Below are 25,947 nucleotides of genomic sequence, written 5' to 3'. Positions count from 1 at the left end.
ATTCAATATGAAAAATGTTTTGGAGGCCACGCTACATTGCAGCACGCTGGTCTGGCGATTTGTCGTTATTGTACAGTGGGTCCAAAAAGTATTCGTCTAGCTGCATATTCTTTAGTAAAATGTAAAACTTAGGCGCGATAGAAGTGAAATCAAAACACTTTTTTCTAAATTTGGTAGAAAACTGATTAACACATGATTATTATTCAAAAACAAATAGAAATTTCAATTACTTTTTCTGGTATGTAGAGAATATCTAAATTTCGTCAATTTAGCTCGCTCAAAAAGTATTCGTCTATTCAGAAAATAATCGAGTAAAACACGAATATAATAGTTTTATTCGCATGTAGTTACATTAACACATTCTAGTGATGTCTAGCAACATTGTTGTCAATATTCAATGACAGATCAAATAATGTTTTTGTTTTGTTTGAACTTGACGCGGAAAATAGAAGCACCATGGGTGGGAAAAGTAAAAAGATGAGTCCAAATGAAAAAAAAAACTTATTCTACGCCTGCATAATTAGTGTAAGTTGACTTATGACTTTGCAAGAAATGTGGGTAGACCAAGGGTAGCAAGAATTCAAACATTTAATTGGTGACTATGTCTGAAACTTGATTATGCATATGTACAACATGTGATAGATTTAGTTCGGAAAAGGTATTGGAGGGTAACCGCCCCTTCGGTGGGGTTTGATCCCACGACCCCAGTTCGCATGACAGGTGCTTTCCCTACTAAGCTACGAAGGACCTCCGTCGTCCACCGCAGCTTAGCGGGTACTGATGAAACCAAATTCCCAGCACCAGGTACCAGCCGATCTCTCGCAATACATTTTCAGAACTAACTCTCTCAAATGTATTTTTGTACACAATGTCAACCAAGTAGGATGAGTATTTAATATTGTCCGGCTCCTACACACTTGCTTCATCAGCAACGGCGCTCAATGAAGTAGGGTTGTGTGAGGTTGTGCCAGTTTGGTCGTCAGATCCCAACACGACCACACAAGCGAAGAGAGATCGCCACTCGAGATCAGTACATTCAAAGTTAATTGCCTATATGCCGGGTATTAAGCCACCCGGAGTGGAAATTAATTACTATGTCTGAAACTTGATTATGCATATGTACAACATGTGATAGATTTAGTTCGGAAAAGGTATTGAGGGTAACCGCCCTTCGGTGGGGTTTGATCCCACGACCCCAGTTCGCATGACAGGTGCTTTCCCTACTAAGCTACGAAGGACCTCCGTCGTCCACTGCAGCTTAGCGGGTACTGATGAAACCAAATTCCCAGCACCAGGTACCAGCCGATCTCTCGCAATACATTTTCAGAACTAACTCTCTCAAATGTATTTTTGTACACAATGTCAACCAAGTAGGATGAGTATTTAATATTGTCCGGCTCCTACACACTTGCTTCATCAGCAACGGCGCTCAATGAAGTAGGGTTGTGTGAGGTTGTGCCAGTTTGGTCGTCAGATCCCAACACGACCACACAAGCGAAGAGAGATCGTTTCAATCACTTTACTGGAAATTTAAGAGATGTTACCAAGATTATATTCAGAATTAATCTGAATGTTACCCGGAGTGAAAATTAATTACTATACCTTCCGAATCTAAATCTATCACATGTTGTACATATGCATAATCAAGTTTCAGACATAGTAATTAATTTCCACCCGCGGCTTAATACCCGGCATATAGGCAATTAACTTTGAATGTACTGATCTCGAGTGGCGATCTCTGTTCGCTTGTGTGGTCGTGTTGGGATCTGACGACCAAACTGGCACAACCTCACACAACCCTACTTCATTGAGCGCCGTTGCTGATGAAGCAAGTGTGTAGGAGCCGGACAATATTAAATACTCATCCTACTTGGTTGACATTGTGTAAAAAAATACATTTGAGAGAGTTAGTTCTGAAAATGTATTGCGAGAGATCGGCTGGTACCTGGTGCTGGGAATTTGGTTTCATCAGTACCCGCTAAGCTGCGGTGGACGACGGAGGTCCTTCGTAGCTTAGTAGGGAAAGCACCTGTCATGCGAACTGGGATCAAACCCCACCGAAGGGGCGGTTACCCTCCAATACCTTTTCCGAACTAAATCTATCACATGTTGTACATATGCATAATCAAGTTTCAGACATAGTAATTAATTTCCACTCCGGGTGGCTTAATACCCGGCATATAGGCAATTAACTTTGAATGTACTGATTTAATTGGTGATTGATCGCATCAGCGCCACAAAAATCTACCAAAACGAATAACAGAGTGGTCGTCAGCGATGATAATCTGACAACGATTAGCGATTTATTGTACGGAAAATAAAAAAATCCTCAAAAACGAGTTCACCCATATAGGCAAGTGAGTTGGAGAGAAGAAGGGCTCAGATTTGAACTAATACGAACAGCAATACCTGTGAAAAGTATGGGTGTAATGGGCGAGTATCACGGAAGAAAATTCAAGTGAGCCATCCAATTATCAAAAACAGCTCGATTTCAGCTAAAAATATCGCTGGAAGAAGGATGACATTCGGAATCAAGTCATGTTGTCTGACGAAAGCAAGTACAGCATGTTTGGATCAAATGGCCGATGTATGATATGGAGGAAAAGGAATATTAAGATACAGCCGCAGAATCTCTTTTGAGCAGTAAAGCATGGTGGGGGCTCCGTCATAGTCTCTGAGGTGCTTGAGCGCAACCGGTGTGGGGAAATTTCACATTATTGAAGGAATTATGTATCACAAAATGTTCATCCGCATTTTGAAAGAAAATTTGAACGCCAATGCTGAAAAATTGGGCTTACAGGGAACATACATCTTACGGGGTGATAATTACCTCAAGCACACAGCCGAAAGTACTGAGCTGTAGCAACTCTATAATGCCACAATCAACTCAAAACGCCTCCTCAGAGCCCAGATATGAATCTAATTTAACTCCATTTGAAGCTTCTGGACGACAAACTTTTCGTGAAATTCGTGAAAGTCATATTTCCAACAACAACGAATTGAAATTAGTGTTGAAAGAAGAATGGAAGAATATTCCGTCCCCCGTTACTGCTAATTTGGTCAGTTCCATGCTACAAGAATTACAGCCCGTCATAGATACACAGGGGAATCCAACGAAATATTGAATTCCATTCTACAACTCTGGTGTGTATCAGTGGAGAACACTCAACGGCTGCAGGTGTTCATTAACAGATGCCTGCGGTATATAATTCGGGCCTGGTGGCCTCACAACTGGATCTCAAACAACGAGCTCCATCGTCGTTGTCACCAGAGGCCGATAACAACAGAAATTCGGGATCGGAAGTGGGGCTGGGTCGGCCACACTCTACGTAGGGGCGGAAACGAAATCTGTAAGCAAGCATTAGACTGGAACCCAGCGGGACATCGCAGCAGAGGCAGACCCATGGGCTCATGGCGGCGAAGCCTCAATAAAGAAATAAAAGAAGTCGACTGAAATCTGACCTGAACATCGCTCAGGATGGAGATCTTTCAAGTCGGCCCTTTGCACCACCGGAGGTGTACAGGATCCATAAGATAAGATAAGATTCTACAACTCTTGTTTTCGTTTCAAAAGCGCGCTAAACCTGAATAGACGAATACTTTTTGAGCCCGTATTTAATGAATTGTTATGTTTTGTTACCTTTGTTTTTGTTATTGTTTTATTTTTCTGTTTGATTTTTAATAATAAAGATGAATTGATTAATTTGCTACACAATGTAGTCGATAGTTTTATTTTGTTTCGCTTACTAGATTCTATCTGTGGCATTTTCTAGAAAACACACAGCTAGACGAATACTTTTTGGACTCACTGTATCTAGTAATTCGAACTAAGGCCGTAATGGCCTGTGCCTTACATAAAATCCGCAGAAGGGTCCGCAAATCGCTGTTCACCTCGCCTTCTTGTGCCCGTCAGATCTGTTAGTTCGCTTTGGATAAGTTTTGTTTTCGACGCTTACGACAGCGTTTCCTTTAAATGTTATTGATAAAATTATAATTATAGAGTTACGTGTAGAGTTTTTCAAGCAGATTCCTTCTGCTGTTTTTTGGAGACTGAAATAAAGCTTCAGTATTAATATGTGAAGAGCATACAGTTGCATACTTATACTCACAACTGTGTGCTTATCGAAATGCATTCACAATAAATTGTGTCGCGTTACCAAACAAAGCACAATTGGAAGCTCTTAAGATAATCAAGTGATAATTGTGTCCAGGAATGTTTGTTCAAGAAAAGTCGAAAAAATATAAAGCCGATTTGTCCAGATGAAAAATGACCGCATATGAGTCCTCTGCGGTCTCATATGGACTCATATGCGGTCATTTTCAAGATGGGACATGTATGCTTGATTTTAATTCCTCATTTTCTCCTTTTGATGTTTTTTCATTTGGGACAGATACTACGATTATATAAGTTCGATGGTTACTGTGCCAATCTTGGAATTTTCCATGGAAAAATCTGGAATTTCCTCAGAAAATTGCTCAAAATTTGCAAAAGACTTTACAAAAATTCTTGAGAAATTTTCTGAAATTCCACGCGAAATATTCCGGAATATCTATTAAAATTTTCTTGGGAAATTTAACTAAGTTTTCATGGACATTTATTCAGAATATTAATAGGAAATCTTTTGGAATTTAGAAGGATATTCTTTGAATCCGTCGTTTGATTCTTAAGATTTTCCACGGGAAATTCTTCTTATATTTTACGGAAAGCTCTTCGAAGTTTTATTGGGGTGAAATTTAAAAAGAAAAATCTCCGGGATTTAACGTAGAATTCTTATGAGTATCGAAAGAAGTTTTAGGATTTTCAATTGAGAAAATCTACGAAAATTCTTTGGAATCTCCACTTGAATTCTTCGAAATTTGCATTGAAAATTCTACGGACTTCTTTAGTAGTATGACAGATTTGTAACAGTGGCGTGCCAATACAAAAATGTCGGCGACGGCGCGCACCTCTAGGAGAAATCTAATCTGCCGAAAATTTTACTAATTTACTTCAAGCTCTGGTTTCAGCATCCATGACCAGAACATCCATGTTTTAAATTAATTTTTGTTTTATTCGCGAATATGAAGGTAAATTCTGCACGCACAGTCTGACAGTTTCTTATGGGATTTTACTGTGAAGGAACAATAAGGGTTGATTGGCGGCCATGTTTCCACGTACAGTCTGACAGATAGCAATGATATTTTGCCATAAGAATGAGTTGAGGCATTACCTTTGTATTTGCGAATTACTTTACTTATGGGTCCTGTGTACACCTCCGGTGGTGCAAAGGGCCGACTAGAAAGATCTCCATCCTGAGCGATGTCCAGCTATCGCTTTAACCTGTTGCCAGGTTAGATTTCGGTCGACTTCTTTTATTCCTATTCCTATTCCTATTTTATTCCTTGCCGCCATGATCCTCTGGGTTCGGAAAAGTCTATGTAAACTTCAAAGGGGGGAGGGTCGGAAAAGTATACGAAAATCTGGAGGAAGAGGGTTTGAAAATGTGAAATTTCGCTCCACGTGGTTTATGGACAGCCCCTTGTCCTTGTACGAACAGCTTTCCAGGTATTTTATATTCCACATCTCAATATTTCCATTAGTCGATGGTTCCTTCGACTCATGGAGGTTTGGAGGATTCCAGGCATTCCACGTTCAGACCGCATCGTGCTTTCGTGCTGTGCGGTTCTTTCTCTCTTTGCGGAAGGAAGTTTTTAATACTACCCGAAGCTATTTTAATTTCAACGGTGCTTCTTAGCGCTATTTGTACCCACTGATCCCGTTACGATCTCTGCAAGGACCCGTGCCTTCGTTTTACGTTGGACCCGTTTGCGGAAGTAAAATTCCGACAAGCGGTGGTAATCCTGCAGGGACACCGTTCTGGGAAAAAACCTCTTAGAAGGTCACGTCTCCACGCTCAGCAATGAGTATTAACAAAAACAAGAGGAAGGGGGAGTCTCTGAATTCTCCACTTCCTTCAAAGAAACAAGGTTTCAAGACCGTCCTGCCCAAGCGCGGAAAAATAGAAGGAAGCTGGAGAATTCAGATATTCCTTCTAACTCTAATATCGGAAATAATTCTTCTCCAATCGAACTGAGCAATCAGTTCGATTTGATTAATGATGAAATTGAGCAAATCGAATCTACCTCTAGCCCAGGTGATTCGATTCATGCGAAAAGGCAAAGGATTCCGCCAATTGTGGTATCTGTTGCCGAGTTTTCTGGCTTCCGGAATGAGATTTTGAGTAACCTTCAGGGGATCAAGGTTTCATTTCAGATTGCTAGGAAGGGTGACTGTCGCGTTTTGCCGGGATCCTTTGACGATCGCAAACGTCTTCTTCAGTATTTAACTGAGAAGCGCCATAAATTCTTCACATACGACGACAAAACTGAGCGATTGTTCAAAGTCGTCTTGAAAGGTCTCCCCAGTGATGATAAATCACTGGATGAGATTAAAATTGAAATTTCTCAATTACTTGGATTTTCACCAGTCCAAGTAATTAAGATGAAAAAGAAATCCCACTCTGGTACTTCCCAGAGGGCATTTCTCAAGAATTTTATTTAGTTCATTTTAACAAAAGTGAACTGAATAATATGAAAAGTTTGGAAAAGGCCTGTATTATGTCCCATGTCCGTGTTACATGGGAACATTTCCGCAGGCCTGGGGGAAATTTCCAAAACCCTACCCAGTGCCGTAAGTGCCAAAAGTGGGGTCATGGAACCAAACATTGTCACATGGATGCTAAATGCATGATTTGTGGTGGAACCTCTCACGCCAAGGACGCATGTCCTGTGAGAGAAGATTCCAATAAATTTAAGTGCGCAAACTGTGGGGCAATCATAAATCCAATTTCTGGGAATGCCCTTCACGCAAAAAAAGTTTTGAATTCCCGTGCAAAATTGATGACGGAAATTCCAATCGGATCCCAGATTCGAAGGGTAGAAATTTTTCAAACGCTCAAATTTCGAAACCGGTTACCGGTCGAGCAATTCATACCCACCACAATTCACAAACAAATTTTTCCGCTCGTCAACGGGTAGCAAGCACTTCAGTAAATTCCAATTTTTCGAATGTACCTACGTATGCAAACATCGCTGCTGGTAGACAAAATTTCTCTTCTCAAAATGAAGTTTATACCCATGTCCCAACGGAAAATAACGGTCATGTTGCCAATTCAGGTAGCATGACTGCTTCCGATTTTGATTTTTTAACTGAACAATTGCATCACATGATTGATGCAATGTTCAAAGCAAATACCATTCCTGAAGCTGTTCAGGTTGGTATAAAGTACACACAAAAAATTGTTATCGGACTCCGTTTCAATGGATCCAAATAATTGTGTGAAAGTTCTAAATTGGAATGCCCGCTCTCTAAAGGCTACTTTACACCTCGGGAAAATTTTCCGCCGGATTTTGATCCCCGTGCATTTTAAATGGGGCCGGGATTTTGATTTTCCGTGCCCAAATCCCGAAAACATCGCATATGCAAAAATGCATGGGGAAAAAATCCGCGGACCAAATTCCCGAGGTGTGAGGCTGCCTTAAAGGGTAAGGAAGATGAATTATTCAACTTCCTTTCAGTTCATAATGTGCATATTGCTATTATAACTGAAACGTATTTAAAACCAGGACTCTCCATTAAAAGAGATCCAAACTATTTTATCTACAGAAATGATCGTCTTGACAGCGCCTGTGGTGGGTTGCCATCGTCATTAATAGACGTATCAAACATAAATTATTTTCTTCGTTTGAAACCAAAGTTTTGAAACCTTGGGAGTTTCTGTTGAAACAAATTTTGGACAATTTTCCTTCATTGCAGCCTACTTGCCTTTTCAATGCAATGGGCAGCAAAAGAATTTGTTGAAAGCTGATCTTCAAATTCTGACTCGCAACAAATCAAAATTCTTCGTAATTGGTGACTTCAATGCCAAACACCGTTCATGGAATAATGCTCAAAGCAATTCCAATGGTAAAATTTTATTTGAAGATTGTTCTGCGGGATATTATACTATTCAATATCCCAATGGACCAACTTGTTTTTCTTCCAGTCGAAATCCTTCTACAATTGATTTAGTTTTAACGGATTCAAGTCAGCTGTGTGGCCAATTGGTAACTCATGCTGACTTTGACTCTGATCACCTTCCTGTGACGTTTGAAATTTCACAAGAAGCCATTTATAATCCAATCAGCTCTACTTTTAATTATCATAGAGCTGATTGGGATTTATATAAAACGTATATCGATAGGAACTTTGATGTTGATATTCCTCTCGATACCAAAAGTGATATTGATAATGCTCTCGTATCTTTGACAAATTTAATTGTCGAAGCCAGAGGCATTGCAATTCCGAAATGTGAAGTTAAATTCAACTCCATTATTATTGACGACGATCTTCAGCTACTGATCCGTCTTAAAAATGTGAGAAGAAGGCAATACCAAAGAACTCGCGATCCCGCGTTGAAAGTTATTTGGCGAGATTTGCAAAATGAAATTAAAAGACGTTTCGCTATTCTGAGAAATACCAACTTTGAGAATAATGTCTCGAAGTTGGATCCCAGTTCGAAGCCCTTTTGGAAATTAACAAAAATTCTTTAAAAACCTCAAAAGCCAATTCCAGCGCTTAAAGAGGGAAATAAAATTTTATTAACAAATGGCGAAAAGGCTCAAAAACTTGCTCACCAGTTCGAGAGTGCCCATAATTTTAGTCTAGGTCTCACTAGTCCAATTGAGGAGCAGGTTACACGGAGCTTCGAAGACATTCTCAATCAAGAGAATGTTTTTGACCCTTCGTTGGGAACCAATTTGGATGAAGTGAGATCTATTACTAGAAAATTTAAAAATATGAAAACCCCGGGTGATGATGGTATTTTCTACATACTTATCAAAAAACTTCCTGAGAGCTCTTTATCCTTTTTGGTTAATTTATTTAACAAATGTTTTCAATTGGCATACTTTCCAGATAAATGGAAAAACGCCAAAGTTGTTCCAATTTTGAAGCCGGACAAAAATCCAGCTGAGGCTTCTAGTTATCGCCCAATCAGTTTGCTTTCTTCAATAAGCAAACTGTTTGAAAAGATTATTTTAAACAGAATGATGGTTCATATTAATGACAATTCTATTTTTGCTGATGAGCAATTTGGTTTTCGCCACGGGCATTCAACCACTCATCAGTTATTAAGAGTTACGAACTTAATTCGGCTCAACAAATCTGAAGGATATTCGACTGGAGTTGCTCTTCTTGATATAGAGAAAGCATTTGACAGTGTTTGGCATGAAGGTTTGATTGTAAAATTGATGAATTTTAATTTTCCTCTGTACATCATTAAACTGATCCAAAATTATTTATCAGATCGCTCGCTGCAGGTAAACTATCAGAATACTAAATCTGATAGATTACCTGTAAGGGCTGGTGTCCCCCAAGGCAGCATACTGGGGCCCATATTGTATAACATTTTTACTTCTGACTTACCTGATTTACCACCAGGGTGTCAAAAATCTTTGTTTGCAGATGACACGGGCCTTTCAGCCAAAGGGCGAAGCCTTCGTGTCATTTGTAGTAGATTGCAAAAAAGTTTGGATGTTTTCTCCACTTACTTGCAAAAATGGAAAATTTCCCCGAATGCTTCCAAAACTCAGCTTATAATTTTCCCACATAAGCCGAGAGCTTCTTATTTGAAACCTTCTAGCAGACATATTGTCACTATGAATGGGGTTCCAACAGGGGGGAAGACACTCGAATCATTTTTTAAATCATCACAAAGATTAAAAAAAAATCGAAAAGATTCAAAAAGATTCGGCGGGCTGAATCTTTTTTTGAATATTTTCTCGCCTTGCCGATAATTTTGTTCAGTGTGGCGAGATTGTTGAAAAAATAAACAAAACAGAACAACTTTAGTTCTGCGCTGCCTATAGATTTTGGTGATACCGGCCGACGTGATCAAAACCTTCAGTCCCGGAGCCGGAAGTTCCCGGAAGAATGCGAAGGGCATTCGCTATTTGCTGCGCCCACTGGAGATGTTCTCGCAGATCCGGAGAGTTGGACCAATAGCTGTTTCTCGAGAGCTGAACCAGATGGATTGTCTCATTGTGGTAAGGTAAGAAAATCGAGAAATAAGTTTTTACTTAACGATTTTTATTTTTTAGAAACGGTTTGAACGATCTTCGACAATGGTGACATCCACTTTGACGGCGGTTACCGTCCTGAGGAAAGAATCCCAAATATAGTGTAAAACCCCCCAAGCCGCACGATTTGGCTGTGGAACATAAATATTCAGCTGAGCCTAGCTAGTCTGCAGGTGGCCGTCGACAGTGAAAAAGTTTTCATCAATCGATGTCGCTCAATCCGGTCACCCTGACGGCACACCGGTCGAATCGAATTTGGGTTTTCTGTAATATGTTGCGACCCATCCGGAAACTCGATCCGTTTCCCGGGCGGCCCATATTCCATTATTTATGAATGTATCCGTTCCTATATGCCACGTATCGCCCATTTTAGTATCTAAGAATTATTTTGCTGGGTGTGATCGGAGACTCGGAGTTTTGAATTGAAGCGCTCCGTGGGTCCGAATGGAATATTTTCAAGAATACCTACATAATAAAATTCTTCACGAATTTTGTAGAGATTCACAAATGGCATGCTTCAGAGATTCCCAGTGGAATCTTTCAAAGATTACCAATGAAATCCACCATCCTCCTGAGAGTTCTCAAGGTTTCCGGATTGAGTTCTTAAGAAATTCCGAATGGAATCATGTAGCGATTCCGGTTGGAATCCTCCAAAGATTCTAAATGCAATACTTCAGGTATACCGAAAGAAACTTTCATAGATCAAAAATTGCGCCCTCTAGGGATTTCCAATGGAATCTTTCAGGAATTCCCAGAGAAGCCCTTAGGATTTCAAATATATTCCTTTAGTTATGCCTAATAGAATCCTCCAAGGATGCCGAATAGAATTTTCCAAGAATTTGAAGTGGAATTTTTTGTGATTCCGACTGAAATTCTTTATGGATTTAAATAGAATCAAATTGGAAACCAATTCCGAATGGAATTTCTAAGCGATTCTGGCTGGAATTCTTCACTGTTTCTGACTTGTGTGCCTTAAGGTAATCCGACTGAACTTTTCTGGGATGCCGATTAGAATCCTTCCTGGAATCCGACTGTTATCCTTTTGATATTCTCTCCCAGATTAGGTATCCAATAGAATCCTTCTATACATATATTTCCGATTCAGATCCATGAAGATTACGAATAGAATCCGTAAACAACCAGAACGGAATGCCTGCATTATTCTTTTTGGAATCGATGGAAACTTCAATTTGAAATCGCTGGAGGATTTCGATCTGATCATATAAAGTTATTATAGAAAGGGATTTCCTATGGAATCTTGTGATTTTCTTCTCGACATTACATCACACACTGGGATGTGTTCTTCAAGTACTTCCAAAACTATTGAATATCATAAGTCCTCAAAAGATTCCCTAGATAATACACCAGGGACTCCTAACGGATCCTCCATGGATTCCCAATATGATCCTTCAGAGATTCCCAGTAAATCCTACAAGGATTCCCAAAGCGATTCTCCATGCATTCCCAATGAAATCCTCCAGTTATTCTCAAAGGATCTTTCACAGATTCTCAATATGATCCTCCAGAGATTCCCAAAGGAATCCTCCAGAGTTGATCAATAGAATTCTCAAGGATTACCAATGTGATCCCGAAAAGATTCCCAATTAAACCCTACAGGGATCCTCAAGAAATTTTCAATGGGATCCTCCAGAAATTTCCAAGATAATCCTCCAGGGATTCCCAACGGAATCCTCCCCATATTTCCAACGGAAACCTTCAAAGATTCCCAACGGAAACCTCCAAAGATTCCCATCGGAAACCTCCAGAGATTCCCAACAGAATTCTCCAGGGGTTCCCATCACAATCCTCCAAAGATTCCCAACAACGTAATCCACCGAGGGTTCCCAACGCAATCCTCCAGAGAGGATTCAGAGATCCCATCGGAATTCTCCTTAGATTACCAACGGAATACTCCAGGGATTCCCAACAGAATCCCCCAGGGTGTCCCACCGGAATTCTCTAGGGATTCCCAACGGATTTCTAGAGGAATCACTAGAGGATTCCGTTGGAAATCTCTAAAGGATTCCGTTAGGAATCCTTAGAGGATTCCCAGCGGGATTCTCCGGGGACTCCCAACAGGATCCTCCAAGGATTCCCAACGGACTCCTCCAGGGATTCCCAACGGGATCCTCCAAGGATTCCCAACGGGATCCTTCAGGGATTCCCAACGGAATCCTCCAGGGATTCTCAACGGAATCCTCCAGAGATTTCTAACGGAATCCGCCAGGGAATCCCAACGAAATCCTCCAAGGATTTCCAACGAAATCCTCCAGAGATTTCCAACGAAATCCTCCAGAGATTTCCAACGAAATCCTCCAGAGATTTCCAACGGAATCGTCCAGGGACTCCCAACAGAATCCTTCAGCGATTTTCAACGAAATCCTATGAAGGTTCCCAACATAACCCTTTGGCGATTCCCAACGTTATCCTTAAGCGATTCCCAACTGAATCCTCCAGGGATTCCCAATGGAATCCTCCAGGGATTCCCAACGCAATCCTCCAGGGAGTGCCAACGGAATCTTCCAGGGATTCCCAACGCAATCCAGGGATTCCCAAAGGAATCCTCCGGCGATTACCAACGAAATCTTCCAAGGATTCTCAACGAAATCCACCAGAGATTCCCAACGGGATTCTCCAAAAATTCCCAAGAGTATCCTTCAGAGATTCCCAACGGAAACATCCAGGGATTCCCAACGGAATCCTCCAGGGACTCCCAACGGAAACCTTCAAGAAGACTAACGGAATCCTCCAGCGATTCTCAACGTAATCCTCCGGAGATTCCTAACGTAATCCTTCGGCGATTCCCAACGCAATCCTTCAGCAATTCCCAACGAAATCCTACAATTTTTTCCCAACGTCATCGTCAAGCGATTCCCAACGGAATCCTCCAAGGATTCCCAATAGAATCTTCCAGGAATTCCCAACGGATTCCTTCAGGTATTCTTAACAGAATCCTCCCGGGATTCCTAACGAAATCATCCAAGGATTCTCAATGAGATTCTCCATGGAATTTCAATGGGAGTCTCCATTGGACTTCCAATGAAATCCTCCATCGATTTCCAACGGAGAAAATCCACCAAGGATTTTCAACGAAATCCTCCAGGGATTCCCTATGGAATGGTCCAGAGATTCCCAATGGAATCCTTTAGATATTTTAAACGGAATCCTGCAGGGATTCCCAACGAAATCCTCCTGGAATTTCGAACGAAATCCTCCAAGGATTTCCAACAGAATCCTCCAGGGATTTCCAACGGAATCCTCCAGGGATACCCAAAGGAATTCTTCAAGAATTCTGAATGGGATTCTCCATGGAATTTAAATGGGATCTTCATTGGATTCCCAATAAAATCCTCCCTCAATTTTCAGTGATATCCTACATCGATTTCTAATAGAATCATCCAGAAATTACCAGTGGAATTTTCCAGGTATTTCCAACGGGATCCTTCAGAGATTCCTAATAGGATTCTTTAGGGATTGCCAATGTCATCTCCCAGCGATGGAATCCTTCAGGGATTTGTAATGGGATTCCCAACGAAATCCTTCAGGAAATCCCAACGGAATCTTCCAGGAATACCCAACGGAATCCGCCAGAGATTCCTAACGTTATCCTTCGGCGATTCCCAACGTAATCCTTCTGCGATTCCCAACGGAATCCTCTAAAGATTCCTTTGGCGATTCCCAACATAATCCCTAAGCGATTCCCAACGGAATCCAGCGTTTTTTAACTGAATCCTCCAGAGATTCCCAACGGATTACTCCAAGGATTCTCAATGAGATTCTCCATGGAATCTCTTCAATTGGATTCTTCATTGGATTTCCAATGAAATCCTCCCTTGATTTCCAATGAAATCCTCGATTTCCAACGGAGTCCTAAAAGGATTTTCAACGGAATCCTCCAGGTCTTCCCAAGGATCTTTAAGGGATTTCCAATGTGTCCCTCAAGGGATTCCCAATGAGATCCTTTAGAGATTCCTAGCGAAATCCTCCAGAGATGCCCAATGGAACTCTCTAGCGATTCTGTTATTATCCAGGGATTCCCAATGTAGCCCTCGAAAGGTTCTCAAATAAACCCTACAGGGATGCTCCAAAGATTCCCAATGGGATCCTGCAGAAATTTCCAATGGAATCCTGGAATACCAAACGGTATTTTCCAAGGATTCTCAATGGAATTTAAGAATGAACAATTAGAACAATAGAATGGAATCGTCCAGGTATTCTCAATAAGATCTTCCAAAAATTTCCAATGTGATTCCCCGGAAATTTTCAAAATAATCCTCCAGGGATTCCCAATGGATTCCCTATGTGATCCCCCAGAGATGAAATCCTTCAGTGATTAGCAATGATGAAATCTTCCAGGGATTCCCAAGGGAATTCTCCAGGTTTACCCAACGGAATCTTCCAGGGATTAACAACGGAATCTTCCAGGAATTCCCAACGGAATCCTCCAGAAATTCTCATTGGAAACCTCCAGAGATTCCCAACGGTATCCTTCAGCGATTACCAACGGAATCCTCAAGGAATTCCCTATGAAATCCTCCAGAGATTCCCAATGCAATCCTTCCAGGATTCCCAACAGAATCCTCCAGGAATACTCAACGGTATTCTCCATTCTCAAGGATTCTTTTCCAGGTATTCTCAATGGGAGCCTCCAAAGATTCTCAATAGGATTCTTCAGGGATTCCCAATGTGATCCTCCCGAAATTTCCAAGATAATCCTCCAGGGATTCCCAACGGATCCTCAGTGGATTCCCTACGTGATCCCCCAGAGATGAAATCCTTCAGTGATTTGCAATGAGATTCCCAACGGAATCCTCCAGAAATTTCAAATGGAACCTTCCAGGCATTACCAACGGAACCCTCCAGGGATTCCCAATGAAATCCCCCAGGGATCCCCAATGAAATCTTCCAAGGATTCCTAATGGAATCCTCCAGGGATTACCAATGGAACCCCTCGGGGATTCACAGTAGAATCCTTTGGGGATTCGCATTGGAAACCTTTGGGGATACCCTGTGCATTTCTCCAGGGATTCATAGTGGAAATCCCCAGTGACTTCCAGTGGAATCCTCCAGGGATTTCCAGTGGAATCCTCCAGGGTTCACAGTGAATCCTCCAGGGATTCCCAGTAGAATCCTTCAGTGTTTCCCAATGGAATCCTTCAGGGATTGGAATCTAGTGGAATCCCCCCGGGGTTCCCAATGGATTCCCAGTGGAATCTTTCAAGGATTTCCGTGGAATCCTTCAGGGATTCCCAGCGGATTCCTTCAGGGATTCCCAGCGGAATCCTTCAGGGATTCCCAGCGAAATCCTGCAGGGATTCCCAGCGGAATCCTTCAGGGATTCCCAGCGTAATCCTTCAGGGATTCCCAATTGAATCACTGAAGGATTACGCTGGGAATCCTTGAAGGATTCCGCTGGGAATCCCTGCAGGATTCCGCTGGGAATCCCTGCAGGATTCCGCTGGGAATCCCTGCAGGATTCCGCTGGGAATCCCTGAAGGATTCCGCTGGGAATCCCTGAAGGATTCCGCTGGGAATCCCTGAAGGATTCCGCTGGGAATCCCTGAAGGATTCCGCTGGGAATCCCTGAAGGATTCCGCTGGGAATCCCTGAAGGATTCCGCTGGGAATCCCTGAAGGATTCCGCTGGGAATCCCTGAAGGATTCCGCTGGGAATCCCTGAAGGATTCCGCTGGGAATCCCTGAAGGATTCCACGGAAATCCTTGAAAGATTCCACTGGGAATCCATTGGGAATCCCTGGGGGATTCCACTAGATTCCAATCCCTGAAGGATTCCATTGGGAAACACTGAAGGATTCTACTGGGAATCCCTGGAGGATTCACTGTGAACCCTTGAGGATTCCACTGGAAATCCCTGGAGGATTCCACTGGAAATCCCTGGAGGATTCCACTGGAAATCCCTGGAGGATTCCACTGGAAGTCACTGGAGAGTTCCACTATGAATCTCCAGGGATTCCCCCAGGGATACCCAATGGATTCCCAGTGGAATCTTTCAAGGATTTCCGTGGAATCCTTCAGGGATTCCCAGCGGAATCCTTCAGGGATTCCCAGCGGAATCCTTCAGGGATTCCCAGCGGAATCCTTCATGGATTCCTAGCGGAATCCTTCAGAGATTCCCAGCGGAATCCTTCAGGGATTCCCAGCGGAATCCTTCAGGAATTCCCAGCGGAATCCTTCAGGGATTCCCAGCGGAATCCTTCAGGGATTCCCAGCGGAACCCTTCAGGGATTCCCAGCGGAACCCTTCAGTGATTCCCAGCGGAATCCTTCAAGGATTCCCAGCGGAACCCTTCAGGGATTCCCAGCGGAATCCTTCAGGGATTCCCAACGGAATCCAGCGGAATCCTTCAGTGATTAACAGCGGAATCTTTCAGGGATTCCCAGCGGAATCCATTAGGGATTCCCAGCGGAATCCTTTAGGGATTCTCAGCGGAATCCTTCAGGGATTCTCAGCGACATACTTTAGGGACAAAAGTGACTGTCACGCCGCCGCCGATGATTTGATCGGCGCACAGGTCTAGTACACACTCACGCACACACAGACATCACATCAGTTAATCGAGCTGTGTGAAGTGACTGTGACTGTTGATATATAGCACTATGGGCGACCCATAGTGTTAAGCCATAGGCCTTCTATCAAAAAATGATCTTACCTGTAGCCTTTCGGTACAACTCTATTATACGAGAAAGACAAAAACCTATGTTGAACTTTGACATACTGCCGAAACGAACGATACTGAATACTGATGTAAATTTGTTGTTTTTCTTTCAACAGATATCAGAGCCGAGAGATCCGTTTGTATTTGAATCTGCCGAAGGACTTCTAAATTATTCCTGACAGCACCCACAATTTTGAACAGGGAAAAGTTGTGGATTAGTTCTTGGATGGAGATGGAGAACAAATTGCCTATCGAATATCTCTATTGGGCAACATCATGCTGGGCCCGAACAAAAACATATTGCGATTCAGACAATCGACTCCGTGGGCTTTTTATCGATGCGCACTATCAGCCTCGTGGAAAACCAACGCGCACTTGCAGTTTTCGAGAGTAAAGTTTTGCGTACTATCTATGGCGGGGTGCCGATGAAAGACGGTATATGGAGGAGGCGAATGAACCACGAGTTGCAACAGCTGTTGGGAGAACCAACCACAAAAATCAACAGACTGCGGTGGGCCGAACACGTAGCTAGAATGTCGGACAATAAACCGGTGAAAAAGTTTCTCCATAATGATCCGGGCGCAAGAAGGCGAGGTGCGAAGCGAGCAAAGTGGATCGATGAGGTGGAAAACGATTTGCGGACCCTCCACAGACTGCGTGGTTGGCGACGTAAAGCCATGGACCGAGCTGAATGTAGACGAGTGTTATGTACTGTATAGGCTACCGCGGCCTTAGAATCATTCGAGAAGCAGAATAGGCACAATTATCGACCTCAGATTGAAACCTTTGGAAGAATATTTTTTCGATAAGGCTCGGTTCCGGTTGAATTAGTTTGACTTGTGTTCTATTTCCTCATCCAAGTGTTTTGAAGTTCAATTCAAACGGCTTGCTCTTTACGTGCCCTGGCCCTACGTGCATTTTACTAAGTACAAGTGAAATGAGCAAGTGTCTTGCTTTCAACACGAAACGAACGAACGCCTTTGTTAAAAATCACTCGAATTAAATGAAAGTTGAACACGTTCAATGTTTGGCATGTCAATTGAATGCAACTGGGTTTGGGAACCTCTGGTCTAGGCGGTTTGTGACTGAACGAGTTTTTGGCTAGAATATCAGGCGTTGACGTTCGCAAAGGTGAGAAAGACGGAGTAACCGGGGACATTCGTCCCCAGTAGCAAATGACCATCCAGTCGGGCATCGACATCTCGGCATGATCAGCTAAGGGTCCACCATGTCATATGCGTCAATACCGTTAAACGGGGCGAATAGAAACACTTTGTACCTTGCTTTGAAGTTGTATAAAAATAACGGTTTATAAATTCAATTCAGTTTGTCGAAAATGTGGGTGGTACAGGATTGCCACACTAATAACGAGTCTCATAGCGATTTTTCCGAATTTTAGTCTTCCATACGGACATCCCCAGGAAGCTTCCAAATGTCCCCTGGGAACCTGTAAAGGGGACAATTTCGATTTTGCTCCGAAACATGTCGTGCGACGGCTCTTTCTTCACAATTTGCCATAAATATACTCGCTGTTGTTATAAAAGTGGCCTATGGTCAGTTTGGCCACTCTTGTGACGCCCGGAATGCCCCCAGGGAACCTGTAAAAGGGACAATTTCGATTTTGCTCCGAAACATGTCATGTGACGGCTCTTTCTTCACAATTTTCCATGAATAGGCTCACTGTTCTTATAAAAGTGGTCTATGATCAGTTTGGTCACTCTTGTGACACCCGGAATACCCCAAGGGAACCTGTAAAGGGGACAATTTCGATTTTGCTCCGAAACATGTCGCGCGACGACTCTTTCTTACAAATTTTTCATGAATATTTTCGCTGTTGTTATAAAAGTGGTCATTGGTCAGTTTGGCCACTCTTGTGACAGCCGAAATGCCCCCAAGGAACCTGCAAAGGGGACAATTTCGTTTTTTTATCTTTTCATGCTGCATGAGGGCGCACAAATGCGCGATAATTATATTTTATTTCTGAGACTGCTGTTTGTAGCGAGGAATAAATACGATACATATATCGTAAACCGTAACACACTACGTCAAAGTGATTATTCAGGTTTTTTTTTTCTTTAGGAGTTCTTCCAGGAATAACACCAAAAATTTATGGAAGAAAATCCTTCCACATTCTTCCAGGATTTCCTTAAAAAAAATGTACAAAGCTTCCATCAAACTGATCCACCAGGAATCCCGAGCAAAGTCTGAAAACATAATGAGAGCCTATAGAAGACATATTTTGATTTCGATATCAAATTGAAATCATAATTTAATTTCAAATATGAATCATCATGATTGATTACATATTTTGATCTCATTTTGCTGTAGATTTCTAAATTGTATGATCTGACACCAAACTTTGTACTTCATTGTTATCGGAACCAATATCAAATTTAGTTTTCGATTTGCTCTCATCGATAGCAGGAATAGTTTTCGATTTGTTGTTACAGTAAGATTTTTCTGCTATACATTTTGTTATTTTAACCGTTAAAACGATCAAAAAGATATCAAATTAAGTAATCATATTCGGCGATTTCAAAACATCAAAACGAGTTATCGTTTTGCTCTCAAGCTTTGCTCGGGATTAAATCACAACTTCATACAGTAACTACATCATCCATCTGAAACTCCTCCAGAAATTCAACCACAAATTCTTGGAAAAACTTTTAGCAGAATTTTTAGTGAATTTCCTACAGAAGTTCTTGGGTACAATAGTGAAAGAATCTGCGGTAGAAATCTTGAAGGAATTCCAGTTGAAACTCTTTGGCGGAGTCCAGGTGTCCTTGGCGGAATTCCTGGACGAACCCCTGAAGGAAGTTTTGGAGGAATCATTGCTGGAATTCCTAAAAGAAACCTTGGTAGACTTCCTATAGGAATCCCTGGTAAAAAGGAATCCTTGGTGGAACTCCTGGAGGAATCCTTGGTAGAACTCCTGGAGGAATCCCTGATGAATCTCCTGGAGGTATTCCAGGAAGAATGCCTGGTGGAACTTCTGGAGGAGTCTTTGCTGGAACTTCAGGAGGAATCCCTGGTAGAACTTCTGGAGGAATCCTTAATGGAACTCCTGGAGGAATCCGTGGTTGAACTTCTGCAGAAATTCATTTTGGAACTTTTGAGGAATTCCTGGTACAACTCCTAAATAAATCCTTGATATAACTTCTGAAGATATCCTTGGTGAAACTCCTGGAAAAATTCCTGGAAGAATGTCTGGTGCAACTTCTGGAGGATTCCTTGATGGAACTTTAGGGGGAATCTCTGGTGGAACTTCTGGAGGAATCCCTGGTGGAACTTCTCGAGGAATCCCTGGTGGAATTTCTGGAGGAATCCTTAATTGAACTCCTGGAGGAATCCGTGGTTGAACTTCTGCAGGAATTCATTTTGGAACTTTTGAGGAATTCCTGGTACAACTCCTAAATAAATCCTTGATATAACTTCTGAAGATATCCTTGATGAAACTCCTATAGAGGAATCCCTAGTAGAACTCCTGGAGGAATCCTTGGGTAAACTCCTGGAGGAATCCCTGATGAAACTCCTGGAAGAATGTCTGGTGCAACTTCTGGAGGATTCCTTGATGGAACTTTAGGAGGAATCCCTGCTGGAACTTCTGGAGGATTCCTTAGTGAACCTCCTGGAGGAATCTTTAATGAAACTTCGAGGGAAACCCTGGTATAACTCCTAAATAAATCCTTGATGTAACTTCTGGAGATATCCTTGGTGAAACTTTTCAAGGAATACCTGTTGGAATTCCCGTTGGAACTTCTAGAAGAATCCCTAGTAGGAGGTCTGGTGAAACTTCTGGAGATTCCTTAGTGAAACTCCTGATTGAATCCCTGGTGGAACTCCAGGAAGAATCCTTGGTGGAACTCCTGGAAGAATCCTTGGTGGAACTCCTGGAGGAATCTCTGGTGGAACTTCTGTAGAAATCCCTAGTGGAACTTTTGGGAGAATCCTTGGGGGAACTACTGGAGAAATCCCTGGTAGAACTTATGGAGAAATCCTTGGTGGAACTTCTGGAGGAAACCAAGGTGGAAATTCTGGAGAAATCCCTGGTGGAGCTCCTGGATGAATCCTTGATGGAACTTCTAGAAAAATCTCTAGTAGGACTCCTGGAGGAATACCTGATGAAACTTCTAGAGGATTCCTTGGTGAATCTCCTGGAGGAATCCCTGGTGGAACTCCTGGAGAAATCCTTGGTCTGGAGGAATCCCTGGTAGAACTTCTGGTGGAATTCCCGTTGGAACTTCTAGAGGAATCCCTATAGTAGGACTCCTGAAAGAATTCCTTTGTTTTTCTGGTTGAGGTGGTGCGGTGGAGATGTTCCGGACATGTTGATGTTCTTTGACAGATGTACTGCATGTACACTAAAACAAAAACGTAGGCGGGATTTAATTGCGGGATCAATTGAAAGATTTGAAAGATTTAAAATGATTCGAGAAGATTTAGAAAAAATCGGAAATGAAACCGAATCAAAAGATTCAAGTGTCCACCCCCCTGGGTTCCAATTAATTGGTCTAGCGAAGCTAAATATTTAGGACTTCTGCTAGATCAAAAATTAACTTTTAAAAATCACATTGAAGGCCTTCAAGCCAAATGTAACAAATATATTAAGTGCCTATATCCACTTATAAACAGAAAATCAAAACTTTGTCTTAAGAACAAACTTTTGATTTACAAACAAATTTTAGACCTGCCATGTTGTATGCTGTGCCAATATGGGCTAGTTGCTGCAATACCAGAAAGAAGGCACTCCAGAGGATTCAAAATAAAATTTTGAAAATGATTCTGAAGTTGCCTCCGTGGTATAGTACCAATGAACTTCATAGAATTTCTAATATTGAGACATTGCAACAAATGTCCAACAAAATAATTTCCAATTTTAGACAAAAATCGTTGCAGTCTTCTATTGCAACGATTAACTCCTTGTACCCTTAGTATAAAATAGGTTAAGTTTAGTTTAAGTTGAAAACATTGTAATTCCTACATGGTTCAATTCAACCAGAGGAAAAAATTCTAACTGCCAGAGGCAATTGAAATGTATTAATAATAACTAAAAGCGTAACATAGCAAATAAGGATGATAGTGTTAAGAAAACACGGAACACCTAGTCTAAGAGATGAATGCATGTATTAGATAATTAGCAAATAAAATTAGTTAAAAAAAAAAAAAAAAAAAAAAAAGGCATTCCACGTTAATAACATGGGATGAAAATTGGCACATGTTTTCGGCAGAACAGACTTGGGCTTATTCTACGAGTGCAGTGACGTGAGATTGGTCGAATGGCGTGAGAAGAGTCGTACACCCCCATTTGAATAACATGGTCACCTCACGTGACAATTGCTAAAATCGACTCACCTCACGTCACTCGACTCGTAGAATAAGCCCAACTGACGACCATTTTCCACTGATTAAAAAAAATCGAACTTCGAGTAATTTATAAAAAGATCGTATATGTACACGTAAAAAATTTAATGTTATTTATTATTAAGATTTCTAATACTTTTTTGCCAAAGCAGGCGCTTAATGATATGTATAAGAAAAACCCAGATTAATCCACAAAATAACACCAATATATATTGGTCTTATCTTTCATATTTGTGTATATGCATAAAAAAATTTTCGCCAAACGCAATTTGTTGCAAACAAATCGGATGAGCATAAGAGCTAAAAATGGCATTTTATTTTGTAGTTTTAAAATTAGTATTTTCGCCATAACTTTTGACCCAATTGTACGATCCGGCCAAGTTTCTAGAGGAAACAATGGGACAAGATTCTGCGTCGAATGCAATCTGTTGCGAGCGACCTGAGAAGCACACATATTGCATATCAATCACAGTAACTTATATATGACCGGATTCAGTCACAATGGACTTAACCACGAGCGTCTTCTTTTTCCACGATTCTTCTTCTTTTCGCTCGAAAAAAAGACATCCGCTGCGGGCCGATGAACATTTGAGTGAATTCGGAGCTTTTAGTTCACCGGATGTTCACAAAGATGTTCATTTTTTGTAAACTTTGCCCTCAGATGAGGTTTTCTTCTTACTGAAAATCGACGCGTGACGTCATCGTGGTTTAGTCCATATGGTTACTGCGAATCTATGACAAAAAGTCGAAAAGACAAAAGGTCAATAGACAAAAGGTCGAAAGGACAAAACGTCGAAAGGAACAGAATGTCGAAAGGACAAAAGGTCGAAAAGAACAAAATGTCTAAAGGGACAAAAGGTCGATAAAGAACGAGTTGAGTGTATTCTAAAGGAATTTGTTAAATGCATTTATTTTCATGCAGAAATACCACACTCATCTCATCAATCAAAGTTGAAGAATGAGCAATTTTCAAAGAAGGAGTAATTACTATGAACCAATATTATGAATACCTAGATAGTTCTGTTAGAAATAAAAAAGATTGTTAATTTAAGAAATGAATAAAACTTGTATTGCGCGAGACAGAGTTGTCCTATACAGTTGGCAAAAAAAATGCCCTTTTATTTTTCACTATTTTTAACAATTGAATAAAAATCGTTGAATGAGTGCAAATAATGGAGATCTAGATTTTCTAAATGTCACTTCAATCTGTCTAAATAGTGCACGCCGCAGCCACGCAAGTGCGCGCATTAAAAATACACCGGTGTGTAAAGGCTCTTCAAAGTCTAAGCGATTTCATCCCCAAGACGGCGACAGCTTGTTGCGGCGATTATATCGTTGGGTAGATGCTGGCAATGCTCGATTTACGCATCCATACCAACAGAATCGCAGTCGCCAGGCAATAGAATCGCGTCGCGATTGTCTCGTCACGTGTGTTTGGGGAACCCTAATACACGCCGATGTGTTTGATGTGCGGCGTGCGCCATTTTGAGAGAACGAAGCGATATTTAGAAAACTCAAACATCCATCTGTACATATTGAATGAGTTTTATGTATTTGTAAAAATTGTGAAAAATAAAAAGCAGAGTTTTGCCATTTGTGTAAGGCAACTCTGGTGCGGAATTGATTCTCTCCGTTTCAGTTTCTTGTCTATTTCGACCTTTTGTGACTTTTGACCTTTAGATCTTATTGATCTTTTATTCTTTTCGGCCTTTTGTCCCATTCGACGTTTTGTCCCTTTCGACCTTTTGTCCCATTCGACGTTTTGTCCTTTCGACCTTTTGTCCTTTTTGACCATTTGTCCCTTCGACATTTTGTCTTTCGACCTTTTGTCCCTAACCTGGTTACTGCAACCAGATTTGTTGAACTTGTGTTGCTTGGGGAAGATGAAGATGAAGTCTAAGCGCTAAAAAAGTGAGCTAGACTTTTTTGAACTCTTTTTCACAATAAATAGTAATTTTACCATAACTTCTAAGCCCATAGTCCGATCTGGCCAATTTTCAATAAGAAGCAATGAGACATTCTGCGTCGAATGCAATTCAATGCTAGCAAATCGGTTGAGGAAAAGTGCCTGAAAAATGAGTGAACTTTTTTTAGCGATTTTTCCATAAAAAACCCGACTTAATCCACCTACAGTGAACGCAACCCTTCTTACACTTTTGAATGGTTGTGTGTGCCCAGTGCATATTACAATTTCTATGCATATGACCTTCAATTGAATATAAAATAACTGATATTATCATGCTTTTATCGATTTCAAAATAAAAAAGGGATATTTCTGGAAATTTAACAATTTTTAAAAAATACAAGAGGACTGCAGATTTGATTTGCCGCCTTAAATGGCAATATTACAGCTTCTGTTTAAGCCCAAAAGAGTTCAAATCGGGTCATAGACGGCAGAGATATTGGTGTGACAATTCTTCATTAGTAGTCTGAAAATATGTCTCATAAGGACTGTATCGAAAATAAGTTATCCACTTTCAAAGCGTTACTACTCAGAAGCTCATGAAGGTATTGGTTTGTTTTACTCTGCAATCAATGTATTCATATATTAAGTTTCAAATCAGAATTTGTTTGTTTGTTGAAAATTTGTTGTTTCCGATGTATCGCAAATTGAAAGTGATATTGAAATTCGAGTTTTGGACACATGGCTCAAGTAATAAGGCCATCGAGATGGATAATTTGACCAAGCGTTTCGCTATCCATCCCCAAAGGTACAAATTCATGGTCAACAAGCTTGGGGAATACTACACGTTTGCTAACTTGTCGGAAAAGGAAGAAAATCAAAATCAAGTGACCGGAATTTGGACCAGAAAGTAATCATGTTATAAAACTAGACAATTTTATGCTGATTTGTGGCCAAGATGATAAATGCTCGAATAAATGTTGGAATAGTGCAATATTTATTCAGTATTATATTTTTTCATAAAACTTAACAAACAGAATTAACACAAATTGCTAGAGAAATTTTAATAAATTTTTAAAATCCATCCGATTTTATTCGAATAAAATGATGTGGATAACTTATTTTCGATACAGTCCTTATTCTTATTTCACAGATATCTCTGAAACCGAATTTCCGATTGCAGAAAAAAATTAATGAGTCCAATGACAAAAACATAGCTTTCGTTTAAAGATAAAATCGCACAAGGACGACTGAGATCTTGATGGGACATATTTTACCAATGTGTGAAGTTGATACGTCTAATGCTTTATGTTCGTATTTCAGAGATATCTCCGGAACCCAATGTCTAATTGCAAAAACAAAATACAATTGGTTCAATGGCAAAGTCATAGCTTTCGTTTAAAGATAAAATCATGCAAATTGGTTTACAGACGGCTGAGATATTCATGTGACATTATTTTGTTAGTTTTCTGAAAATACACTTCATGTTCGTATTTCTCACATATCTCTGGAACCAAATGTCCGATTGCAAAAAAAAAATTAAACTTGTACAATGACAAAGTCATAGCTTTCGTTTAGTGTTAAAATCGTGCAAATCGGTCCACGGACGGCTGAGATCTTGATGTGACATTTTTGTAACGCACACACATACGCACACACGCACACACACACATACATACATGTGCTCAGTTCGTCGAGCTGAGTTGATTGGTATATACGACTTGGGTCTCCGAGCCTCGGATAAAAAGTCGGTTTTTCAAGCGATCTTTATACCCTTCTTAGGATGTAAGAAGGGTAAAAATGGTATAATTTTCGATCCCATAGTCCGATATGGCCAATTTTCAATAGGAAACAACGGGACAGGATTCTACGTCGAATGTGAGTCTTGTTGTGAGCAAATCGGTTAAGGA

The sequence above is a fragment of the Armigeres subalbatus genome, chromosome 2 (assembly GCF_024139115.2).
Source record: "Armigeres subalbatus isolate Guangzhou_Male chromosome 2, GZ_Asu_2, whole genome shotgun sequence".
Taxonomy (NCBI): domain Eukaryota; kingdom Metazoa; phylum Arthropoda; class Insecta; order Diptera; family Culicidae; genus Armigeres; species Armigeres subalbatus.
This window is presented reverse-complemented; position numbering follows the sequence as displayed.